This window comes from Urocitellus parryii, chromosome 11 (assembly GCF_045843805.1).
Source record: "Urocitellus parryii isolate mUroPar1 chromosome 11, mUroPar1.hap1, whole genome shotgun sequence".
NCBI lineage: Eukaryota > Metazoa > Chordata > Mammalia > Rodentia > Sciuridae > Urocitellus > Urocitellus parryii.
In genome coordinates, this window is record NC_135541.1 from 10853177 (window position 1) to 10865850 (window position 12674).

A 12674-nucleotide genomic window follows, 5' to 3' on the forward strand; every position below is an offset into this window, starting at 1 on the left:
CCCGGGCCCTTCTGGAGTGCGGCTGTGGGGACAGCGGAGAAACACAGCGAAGGCTTCCGAAGTGCTCGGCTGCCCGCACGGGACCACGTGACCCGCAGGCAACGGTCTCAGCATCTTTGAACCGCTGGCTCATACTGCCCTGTGACTGGGGAGACTCAGCGAGGTGACAAGGGCCACCTGGAGGAGCTCTCCCGGGGCTGGCGCACTGGGCGCTTGATACACGGTAAGTCCCTCTCCTCCCCAGTCTGAGCAGCTCAGCTGTCTCAGGGGGTCTCGGTGGTTGGTGGGGGGCAGGGAGGAGGGGTGACGTGGCCCTCTGTGTCCCCTGAAGCCCACTTTGGCCGGGTCCTCTGGCCAGGTTCTGGGTCGGCCTCCTGAGATGATGCTCCGGGGCTGATTCGAGCCTGGAGCACTGTAAAAGGCAGTCCCCAAATGCCCCAAACAGCTCTTTCTGGCCCCCTGAGCTGTCCCTGCAAGGACAGATTGGGGTCCAGAACTGCCCCAATGGCTCCAGTGCTGGTGAGAGCCCCGACCCTGGACCCACGGAGCAGGGTCAGCTTCCAGCTCTGTTGCTGGTAACTGCTGTGTGACCACGGGTCAGTCACTGACCTTCTCTGGTCCTCCATTCCCTTCTATAAAAGGCAGGGGTTAGGCCAACTCATCCTGAAGGTCCTTTCTGATCCCTGGGCACTCCAGCCCCCTCCCAGCCGTGACTTCCAGGGAAGCTGGGCTCTGAGCCGCACTTCAGTGGCTGTTTGTTGGCTCTTGAAGAAACCGTGCCCCAGGCTTCCAGGCCAGACCCATAAACCAGGCCATAAACCTGGCGGGCGCAGGCCTCCCTCAAAGCCGCTCGGGCAGCCTGAGACAGGCCGTCTGGGGGACACAGGGCGGAGTGCCCAGCGGCCCAGCCTCCCGGCGGGTGTGGAAATCTGCCCCCTGAGTCACTGCCGCCTCCTGCCCCGCTCCTGGACGGTGACGAGGCGACAGCAGACGGCATGGCACGTGGGGGACTTGCCAGCAGCCAACCTGCTGTCCAGAGAGGCCCTCAGTCCTCGGGGCGGCCACCTCCCCGCCAGCCCTCTGTCCTCTCTCTGATCTCCTCCCCCGGCCACAGCCAGGGCCCGGGGAGGCCCCCACGCGTGGGCAGGGAAGCCTGGGCCCGCGCTGGCTGTGCCCGCCGTGCGGCGGCCTTGGCCTTCACAGGAGGCCGTGTCCCCAGAGGCAGACTGGCTCCCTGAGGACCTGTGTCTCCCAGGGTCAGGGGCTGGGTCTTCGCCTCCAGGGAGGAGGCCCTGGGGGCAGGCGGCCGTCTGCTCAGCCTGGGTCCCACGGAGCATGGCTGAGCCCCTCAGACTGGGGACACCTTCGAGCCAGCACCAGGAGGCTTCTCGGTGGCCTGATGCTTGTGTGGGGCTGGCGCTTGGGACCTCGGCCGGGTCTCACTCGGGGACTGAGGGCCAGGCAGGGGCAGACCTGCGCTAAGACAGCGGTGGCCGGGCACCCGGGGGCCGCCCCAGACCACGCTGCACCTCGATCCCGGGCCAGGGTCAGGCTGGCCGGGTCGGGCCGGGGCGGGGCAGGTGGTGCCCGGCTCAGCTCAGCCCAGGGCTCACCGTGGGCGCCGCAGGGAGCTGAGGCTGGGGGCGCCGGGCTGCTGCCGGGAAGGGCCGGGGAGGGGGCTGGGGCTGGGGCCTCGCTGGGCCTCACTGAGTCCAGGGGGAGGCCTCGGGGCAGCAGCGACCCAATCCCCTCGGTGCGCAGAGGCAAGGCTGGACCAGAGAGGGAGCCCAAGGTGGCCAGGCCAGTCCGCGGGGCCTTGGACCTGGAACCCTGCGCTCATGGGTCCCGGTCCATTGCTCCTCCCTCCCCCTAGAGCCTCTTGGGGAGGCCCAGCTTGTCCTCCTAGGGGGCTGCTTCGTCCTGGGGGAGAGCTCTTCTGTGAGCACTGAGCCCACACAGCCCAGGGGCAGGTCAGGGCCTACCTGCGAGCTTTCCTGCTCCTCTGGGCCTTCTCCTACCTCCCATCCCCTTCTCCCGCCCCCCCTCTCTCTCTTCTCTGGGTCTGCAAGCTCCAGGGCACTTTACAGGAGACTTTCCAAATCCCCCGCTTCAAGGGCACAAGTGGATACAGGAGAGGCCCAGGGTTGCCGCCAGGAAGTTGGCTGTGAGCAGGGAATCCCCCGGGGGCTCTTGCTTAAAATCTCTGCGGTGTGAATTTTGACTCCCACTCCACCACGCAGGGCGGCTGTGAACGGTCGAGCAGGTTGTTCACTGCTCACAGACATCTGAGGAGGCGTCGGGGCTGACTTCCCCTCCGAGCTTCTCTTGCCAAGACTTGTGCCTTCCCGTGGGTTCTGTCAGTTCCCAAGAAGAAGCGTGTTCCCCTCACCTTTGCGCAAAGGTGCCTCATGGACTGGCGGTGGCCCTACCTGACACAGGCTCGGTGGTCTCAACTTTTTTTTTTTTAAGGCAGAGTCTTGCTATGTTGCTCAGGCTGGTCTCGAACCCCTGGTCTCCAGCGATCCTCCTGCCTCAGCCTCCTGAGTAGTGGGACTACGGTGCGGGCCACCTTGCCTGTCTTGTTTCAACATTCTAAAACACATCTTGTTCTCAGGTCGTCAGGCGGATGCTGCTGAAGGCTTTTTGAGGGTCCGATATCCAGATCACAGCTCCAAAGCTCAAGTTGCTCCCAGACCCCAGCCTCCTGCCTGGTACATGAAGACAAGGGATTGATTTAATTTGAAAATCAAAACCTGAGTCTTTAAACCTCTAGCAGTGAGCTACTGCTTCCAGAAGCTTCTTTGACTTCACGCCCTGCTGCATGAGCACATGGTCACTGACATGTCCCCTGGTTTCCAACCTGGTCCCAGTTTGTTCATTCTGGGGGGGAACATTGGTTTCTTAAGTCTCCCACACAGTGAAACGTGCGCCTGTCGGTGTAGCCAGCACCCAGGTCAAGGTCAAGGACGTCCCCACTCGAGGGTTCTAGCTCCTTCTCATCCTGGTCAACGTCGGGCTTTTGACTTTGGCCGTCTGGTGGGAGTGTGTTGGATCCCCTCCGGGTTTCATTGGCATTTTCCTGGTGACCAAGGGAGCTGTGCGTCTTTGCGTGTTTGCTGGCGATCTGGAATAAGAACATCTTTTTAAAATTAGGAATGAGGTGTCTGCTCAGTTTTTCTGCTCATTAAAAAAATCAGAAGGGGCCGGGTGTGGTGGTGCATGGCTGTCATCCCAGCAGCTCGGGAGGCTGGGGCAGGAGGATGGCGGGTTCAAAGCCAGCCTCAGCAATGGAGAGGCGCTAAGCAACTCAGTGAGACTCTGTCTCTAAATAAACCACCAAATGGTGCTGGGGATGGGGCTCAGTGGTCGAGTGCCCCGAGTTCAATCCCCAGTAGCACCCAATCCCCCCCCCAAAAAAAAAAACAGAAGGGGGCTGGGGGCGTAGCTTGGTGGTGGAGCAAGTGCTGAGCCAGGGCCTAGGTTCGGTCTCTGCACCAAAATCATCAATAAAATCAGGAGCCCCCCGCCGCTTCTCCATCCTCATAAGCTCTGGACGTGGGTCCTCTGCAGACACATGACTCCTGAGCCGCTTCCCTTCTGAACGGGAGTCCCCTCCCTCTGTTCCCCAGCCCACTCCAGGAGCATCGGAAGCAGAGGAGAGGCCCCGAGTGGCAAGGAGGGGGTCCCCCAGATGCACATGATGTGGCCCCTGTTTTCGCAGAGAGCTGGCCTCTGGTCCGGGGGACAGGCTTTCAGAATGAGGGAGAAATGAGATGGTTGTGAAGCGGCGACCCCCAGCCAGGCTACCGTGATTTACTCCACAGAAGTGCTCTGAAGGCACCTTCTAGCACCCAAGGATGACGGAAAGCACGGTGTCCGTCTTTTCTGGGGTGGATCTTTAAATCCCTTGCAGTGAGCGCTGCTTCTAGAAGTTTCCCTGACTCCGCAACACTCCTGGGCTGAACGTGTGCTCGTGCACAGTTCTCCCCCTGAGGTTCCCCCTGGTTTGGGAGTGGAGGCTGAGCACAGTGGAGTCCTTGGGCCTGGATCCTGCTTCCTGGAGCTCAGTGGAGGTGGGTGCGGTGGAGCCCCGGGAGGCTGAAGGCTGGAGGCTGGAGGCTGGAGGCTGGAGGCTGGAGGCCGAGGTGGGGCTGTGGGGGCTCCGGTTAGAATGCTCACTGCCCTAGGGAGTGCTTCAGGTCGGGCCCAGCAAGACTCCCCTTGCCACCCCTCGGGCTGCAGACCCTCGGGGGGACTCAGGGGCCAGGCTGGGGCCAGATGGGACATCGTGCATGGAGGCCAGGCCCAGGCCCCGGGGGAAATCCCCGGCCAGTCAGCGCAGGGACAGCGGCTGCCTTGGCAGACACCGGGCAGTGGGAGGGTCCAGAGGACAGGGAGTGGGAGTCGGGGCCATTGCTAGCTCTCCGTGTGCCCCAGCCTTGGTCTTAGCCCCTCAGTGCTCCGACCCAGTGGCTCACATGTCACTGAGGTCCCTCTGGCTCTGACATTCTGTAGCTCATTGGGGAGGGGCACCCTGAGCAGCTTGGAGCAGGGCGGGCCCAGCCCCAGGGACTCAGGGGCCACAGGAGGCAAGGGACACGCTTGGCCCGGGGCCTGGACCCCGTTCCTCCCTCGGACTGCCACCCAGTGCCACCCCAGGAGGCTGCTGGCTCCTCTCCTCACACTTGCCGTCGGGGAGCTGCCGGCCTCTCCCTCCTGGGGACTCCTGCCGCCCTGGTGGCAGCTCGCTGTGGTGGCCCCTGCGCTCTGGCCCCAACCCTCTGCCTTCCAGGGTCAGGAGGGCCAGGCAGGTGACAGCACTTCCTCCCAGCCCACAGGCTGTCCCCGAAGGCTCTGGACACCTGACATCAGTGAGGAGGCAGTAGGACCCCAAAGGTGGCACGGGGACCTGCCCCGATGGCACAGGTGCTCACGAGGGGAGCCTCCACCCACACCGTGCAGACTGGAGGCAGAGGCCTGGGAGGGCCCGACATGTCCCCGGTCCCGAGCCTGGACGGTCCCCTCTTCCCAGCCCCTGTATCCCCGGCACAGAGCCAGCACAGAGAGCTGGCTGCAGGGCTGGTGGCCACAGTGGACGGGACAGTCTCCAGGGAGCCTGAGAGCAGCAGGAGCAGGGCTTGGGGAGGAGGATTGTCCCAGGTCACCCCTGTGACCCTGGCAGGGGTCCTGCATCGTCTCCTCTCTGAGCCGTTGGGGACGTGGGGGACGCAGGAGACACGGTGACCCGAGACAGTGCTCAGGGCTGCCACTGGTGGCAGGTCAGCATGTTGGTCCCCTCCCTTCCTCCAGGGGGCAGGGGACAGTTTGGGGAGGCCGAGGACACACTTTGCGGATGTCACAGTTGGGGGAGTACAGATGGCCACTCTCCCTCTGGTCAGGTCTCTACGGGAGTCCAGATGGGAGGGGTGGGAGGCCCAGAGGGTACCAGCCGGGACCTGGTTCTGGGAGAGCGTGGGTTGGGCAGTCCCAGGGCTGCCCTTCCAGACGAGAGCAGGAGGTGGCCAGGTGGGTGGCCAGCCTGCAGGGTGTCGGCCACGGCCATCTGATAAGACCTGGAGCCGCCTTGCCAGCTCCTGATGAGATTCCTGTTTCCTCTGGAGCCAGCGAGGTGCCCGGGAGCTGGCCTCCAGCTGGCGACGGTGGATCTGGTTTCGGGGATGGGGTCCCCGTTGGCTCCAGCCTTGGTCTCTTCATCAGACCCCCACCTGGGAGCGTGGGGTCAGGGGTCGAGTGTGGATCGGTGCCTCTCACAGTGTTGGCCCTGCCCTGGGGCAGAGGTGGCCTGGGGCAGCAGGAAGCCGAGGGGACCGTGCTGGCCAGCTCCTGGGTGTCCCTGGGTCCTGGGCTGCCTCGTGGCTGGGCCCCCGCTGTCCCTCAAGGCATGGCTCCCCCATGTCTGTCCTGCCCTCTGTCTCACAGTCCATCTGTCCCCTCCTCTCCCTGTCTGTCCCCTGGTAGCCCCTCTGGCTGGGGCAGGGGACAAGGCAGGAGCTCCACTTGCAGGTGACACTGGCTCCCTGAGGCCACCAGCCAAACTCCAGGTTTGGGGACACAGAGGGGACAACCAGAGCTCTGTCACCCCTTCCTGGGGGCTGGGGGCTTCCTGGCCAGCCATGGGACATGGCGGGGGCTCTCGTGCCACCTGGAGTCTGGGTGTGTTTTCACTTCAACCAGCTTCATGCTCTTCAGGGTGCAGCTGGACCACCCCTGTCCTGACCAGGGTCAGGGGGCAAGGGCACCTTCCCAGGGGAGCCGCAGGGCCCCTAGAGAACAGAACATCCGCTCTGGGGGCTGGCGCCATCCAGAGGGCCTCCTGGAGGAGGTGGCCCACGTGCCCGGGGCCCTGGGGCCCTGCTGGGCTTGGACGTGTTGAGGAGGGACGTGGTGTAGCCCCAGCACCTGGACCATGTATGCAGTAGGTGCTCATAGCAATTCCATGGGCAGATTGGCCCGGGCAGCCCCAGGTGGTGGTGGTGAGGAAGCTCCCCATGGCCGCCCAGCCAGCGGGAGGTAGAGCAAGAGTGGCCTGTCCCCTCGACCTGTGCTCTGAGGCCTCCAGGGACCGTGCCCTTCCGGTCCCCTCTGCTCAGGCCTGAGTGGCTTCTCCTCTTTATCTGTTTCCAAGGTGACGCCCCAGGATGCAGACCGTCTCCAGAGCTTCCTCCTCTGGTTTTTCCGGGAGGGCACCTGTCCCCTGTCTTGGCTATCAGGGTCCTCTCTGTGGCAGGTCTTGAATGTGGCCACCTGCATCCAAGTGCCCCACGGCTCCCGGGCTGCGTCCTATGGGACCAGGGTGGGGGGGTGGGGGGACGCAGCCCTGCAAACACCAGCTCTGGAGCCCACGAGCTGGGGTGTGGCTCTGCCTCTGTCCTCGCCAGCGGGGGACCTTGGACATGTTGCTGAAACTCTCTGAGATTAGATTGCGTCCCCACACCGCCCTGGCTCCGGGCGTTGGCCAGGACGGCAGCGGGTGCCTGCAGGACCTAGCGGACACCCGGCTCTGTGCTTGCTCCATGGAGGCCGGCTCCATGGCCACCTCCCTCCCTCCGCGTGTGCGTCCTGGGTCTCAGCACATTCCTTGTTATTATGGCTCTTGTGAAACTTCCTGGTGACATGTGTCCACCCTCCACGTCCCCCAAGCAGAGCTCTCGATAAGGCCAGCTCTGCCAGCTCCAGCTCATCAGCTCTGTGCCTGGCCCAAGGCTGGTGGCCAAGGAGTCTTGGTTGAATAAATGAGCGAGGGACCTGGGGAAAGGGAGAGTCCTTCTGCACACGGGGCCCTGGGGTCTTGGGGCACGACGTCTAACCAGCACAGGGGCTGAGGACCTCAGGACTGGCCAGACCCAGGTGGAGTCGGCCAGGGATCGAGGGACTGGGACCTGAGGCCCGAGGATCTAGGTTTCTAACTCTGGGGCCAAGTCTGTCTCTACCTGGCTGTGTGTTCTAGGGGAGTCACACACCCTCTCTGTCCCTCTGTTCAAGGAGGCAGGTGGACGGAAGGTCCTCCTGAGATGTAAAGCCCGGCATTCGGTGATGCCCAGCAGTGGTACTGCCCCTGACCCTTTCTAGGATGATGTGCCGGCCCTGACAGGGTCAGCAGAAGGTGCTGGGCCAGGGCTGAGGACCGATGGTGCTCCACTCTACCCAGGTGGGCTGATGTTGGAAGAGACTGGGTCTCTGTCTGGCAGCTTCAGGAAGGGCCAGCAGAGGGAGGAGACCTCGGCTCCCCGTCATCCATAGACGCCCCACCCCAAATAAACCTGGGACTGGGCTGGACCCAACGCTCAGGGTGCTGTGGACCCCACAGTTCAGGACCCCACATTTGCCCTATTTACTAATCCCCCCAGGAGGCAGCAGACGGTGGATCTCCCTGGGCCTCTCTCTCGACTGGCTTAATCTTACTTTGTGAGCACTTCCCTTTTTTCCTGGGTGTCTAGGGAACTCATAGCTACCCATCAGACAGGGTCTCTACACCTGTGTCTTCTTTCTTCATTCTTTGACTTGATTTCCTTACTCAGGAAAACAACAACAACAACTTCTCGAAGGCATATTCTACAGGAGATCAGTCATTTTTATTAGGACGTGGGATGGAGGCCCACAGAGAAGCAGAAGTTCTGGGTCTCTGTATGCGGGCTGGGGGCGGAGGGAAGGTGAGAGCAGGTGGGGGGGTGGGCAGAGATTCAGAGACCCCCACGTCAGGAGCAAGCCCCCAGCAGCAGCAGGGGTGGCCGAAGGGGTCAGGCACTGGGTGGGGGGTGGTCAGGGCTTGGCCTTGGGGCCCTGGGTGGCCTGGGCTTCATTTCTCGAGGGTCAGCTCTGTGCCAGGGACTTTCTAACCTATGTATGTTCATTTCTACTTTATCCGCGTTTTACAAATAAGGAGACTGAGGTTCAGACGATCAGGCGCCCTGGAGAAGGTCAGCCGCGCGCCCTGGAGAAGGTCAGCCGCTTGCCCAGGGTCCTGTGCCCAGGGACCTGCCTGGAGCCTCAGGTGCCGCCAAGCCCGATGGGCACACCCTGGGAGCTCCAGGGCCTCTGCTGTCCCTCGCTGCCACCCCAGGGAGCCGCAGGGAGCCAGGGAGGCCTTTCAGCTGGGGAGTGACAGGAGCAGTCTGGGTTCAGAGAGGTCGCCCTGCGTGCTGGGTGGAGCACAGCGAGCCAGCCTGGAGGCCAGAGAGATGGTGGGACCCAGTGGTGGCAGAGGCAGGGCTGGGCTGGGGAGGGACACTTGGGAGGTGGAGCAGACGGGCCGGGGGAGTGACCTGGGTTGGGGTGTGGGGAGGGGGAGGCTGCAGAGGCTGCCTGGCTCTCTGGCTGGGGTCTCTGGCTCTGGTGGCCCAGGCAGAGGGGGAGGCCAGGCGAGGGCAGGGAGGTGATGTGCCTGGTGGCTGCTGAGTTGGCCACCTGTGGGTGACTGGCCTGATCATAAGCCCTCCTGGGCGGAGTCCACGTGCCTGCTCACCCGGGGCCTGTGCAGTGCCCAGCCCTGCCCTGCCAATGTGTCATTAGCCCTGCTGATGCGGCCACGTGGAGACTCAGGTGTCCCCAGACCCAGGGACGGAGTTGGGGATTCCTGCGGGCCCACACTGCCCAGCAAGGCCAGGGCCCGGCTCGGGCTCGAGGTGGACTGTGTAGACTTCCCGCCATTACAGAGTGGGCCCAGGCCACGGCCCTGGGGAACTGAGGCACCTGCTCTTTCCCATCAGCCCCTGAGGCCCCTGGCCAACCCACCAGGAGGTCCAGGACCCTGCCTTGGGTGCCGAGGGCCCAGGGGTTGGCGGTTTACCCGAGGAGAATCTGGAGGGGTAGAAGCCGAGGACGTGGGCATGCCCACAGGTGCTGAGCTCTGTGGTCGGAGCAGCCTGCGTGCGGGCGCCTGGTCGGTGTTTGTTGAATGAATGAGCGAACGGACACTCTGGACGCAGACTCGGCTTCCTGAGGCTTCGCTGGGCCACCTTGGGCAGGCGACGCTCTTCTCTGGGCTGTGATTTATCCAGATGAAAATAAAGGGCCTGGTCCGGGGACCGCTGGGGCCCTCCCAGCCTGAAGCTGGAGGACTGCTGGGTCCCAGGAGTGGAGAATGGCCACAGGGCAAGGAGTCCAGAGGCCAGGGCTCTGCTGGTCCCCCTCCCCTTTCCACACTGTCCTAGGTAAACGGAGGCACAGGCTGTGTGTGTGTGTGTGTGTGTGTGTGTGTGTGTGTGTGTTAGGTGGAGGCCCCTAGCCTCAAGGAGGCCACGGCTGGAGTCAGTCATGATGAACCACTCTGACTGCTCACGAGGCCTGAGGCGTCCAGTTTCCATGCTCTGATGGAGCCGAGGCCTCCAACTCGGGATTTTGGGGCCAGGTTGGCTCCCAGCATCCACAGTCTTTAAGGGGTACCGACGTCTGGTTGGACCAGGCTGCGGCGCAGTCACCGCCCACCCCTGGTGCATCTCCTGGCAGCTCCACGCTCCACCATCTGCCTGACCTTGGAGGGTCTTAGGAAACCCCGATGGCGGGGACGCTGAGATTGGAAGAGCCCTGGACGGCCAAGGCCTGGGCTCCGTGTCCTTTCTTGGGGAGGGCTCCTCTGCCACCCCCTGGCCCACTCGCAGCCTCCCTCCCTCTGGACCTTGGTCCCCGGACGTCAGGGTCCCTCACCTGCGGGTTTACTTCCTGCTTTTCTTGCTACTCCGAGTGCCCCACGAGGGCAGGGCTCGGCTGGTGGCTTCACTGTTGTGTCTCCAGGGCCAAGAACAAAGGTGGGTGCTCAGACACTGCTGGGGGAGGGGACGAGGCCTGGGGTCACAGCCCAGCGCCCAGCACCCCTGCCACTGCTTCCCGGGGTGGTCCCAGGGGTGTCCGGGGGTCATTCAGAGTTCCACAGTCACCGGGCAGCTGGCTGGCCTGTCCCCTGCGTGGAACAGGCCCTCCCAGGGGAAGGCCCCACGGCCAGAGGGGAGGGGGCAGTGATGTCATGGGCCCCCCACCCCCGCTCCTCCCCCTCTGACCCTCCAGCCTGGAATCCCGAGTTCAAAGAGACCACAGGATGTGTGCACGGGACGTGTCTCTGCGGGCTGCGGGCAGGGCAGGGGCCTGGGCAGGTCACCCTGTCTCCAAGGAAATGCTCTCGGGGCTGCAGGAAAGAGGAAGGGCGGGGGGGGCGGGGTGGACGGGAGGCCACCAGGAGGAAGCTGGTGGCCAAGGGAGCCCTTTTCCCCCGCCGCCAGAGTAAAAATGTTGAACAACCACCCAAACTACACCCGGAAACAGGGGACGAAGCACCTGACCCGGCTCCCCCAGGGGCCTTGCCCACACCAGCCCACCGAGGGTCCAGACAGCCCGGGCGCAGACCCCCCGGGACCCTTGACTCCCCTGTGAAGCCCACCCTCTGCTCGGCCTCCCTGCCAAGCCCTCTGCCAGGAGCCCCCTGCCTTTCCCCTCCGCCCTAAGGACATTGCTTTGAAGGACGGTGACCGGCCTGGGCCCCTGCCCTGCCCGCCGGGCCTGTCTGTGCTGTGCTTCGTCTGAACTCGGGGTTCCAGGCTCGATGGGTCCTTGTCACTGGCCTTGCCGCGAAGATCAGACGGTGCGTTCCTGGGAGGGCATGTTCATCCCTCCCTGTGCCCACCACCCATCACCCACCCGTCTGTCTTCTCTAATGCGAACACACCGCGTGCTCTTAGGTGCCCCTTTTACATCCCCGTCACCGTCCATATGGAATGGACACGTTTATGTGAATTAACGTCATTAAACAAAATGGTCCAGGTCTTGCTCCTGTGGGCTTGGGGAGGGCGGGGAAGAGCCGTCCCTGGAGATCTGACTGGCTGCTTTCCGTCTCCAGAGGTTGGGGACGTTGGACGTAATGAGCTTTTGCAGACTGACAACGTTTGCAGTCAGGAGTGTTGGCAGTAAGATCATTCCAGAAAGTCTTCAGGATCAAAAGTGACCCAGTAAATGCGAATGCACTTGCTCACGTCCTGCCTCCCTAACCAGCCGGGGTCCCGGGGGCGGGGTCTGGGCGCCCCTGGAGCCCCTTCAGACGGGTTGCTCCCCTCCCTCTCCGTCTTGGCTGCCCCCACCAAGCTGTGGATGGGGGCCTTCTCGTGGGTGTGCCCTCTGTTCTCCAGGTCGCACAGTGGCCAGCTGAAGTGAGTTAGAAACAGACATGCCACCGGCAGGTCCCCATCTCCATTCCGAGGTCTCAGGGGTCTCTCACGTTTACAAGTCCAGCACAGAATGGCCACACGCCCTGCCCGCCTTGCCCGCGCCCAGCCTGGCCCATCTCTGATGACGGCACCATCGTTCTGGTTCCTCAGGTCTGCCTGAGGCTCTTTCTCTCACGTCCACGTCCAAGCCAGCCTGGGGGCGTATCGTGCAGGGATTCAGGCAGACCTGGGTGCGAATTATGGCTCTGCCCCTGACTGGCACTGTGACCTGCAGGCAGGATGCTATTCCCTGTCGAGCGGGGACGTCTGTCTCCTGGGCGCTGTGCTAAACATCTCAATGGAAGCTCACGTCTCCTCACCAAACCAGAGGGACAGACCCCGTCCTCCTGGCTGTCCTCACCCAGGAGGAAACTGAGCCACAAAGAGGCCCAAGAAATCCAGGCCCGTGGTCTCCGTGCCCATCGTTGGTGGCCTGAGCTCGAATCTGCACCGGGGCATCTGCCCCGCTGTGCTGTATACGGCCCCTGCTCTCTGCGTGTGTGAGATCAATCTGCAACCCCCCAGGGTGGCTCTGGTGCATAGTCAGTCCTCAGAAACGATGACGTCATTGTGTGTGGTTTCAGGCACCAGAAAACGGGGGTCGGGGCAAGGCTGGAGGGCGGGGGTAACTCCAGAGCTCAGAGTCTCCTGTTGGCAGCTGAGTCAGATCCACCAAGGGACCCCAGAGAAACCCCACTTTCCGTCTCTCAGAGAGGCCTCGGGTGCCTTGTCCCTGGTCCCCTTGATTGACAGCCTGTGAATGAGGAGGCTGGGCGGGGAGCCGGGAGGTGGGGACTGGGCTCAGGTCGGCTAACCAGGTCGCAGGGTGAAATTAAAAGGGAGGAGGAGAGGGCCAACCTGTCAGAACTCACACTCCTTCCTGGTGGCCAAGTGCCCAGGAGAGGAGCCGGGGAGCTGGGGTGCCCTGTGCCCGAGCTGACCTTGGAGGCTGGGAGCAGGGGA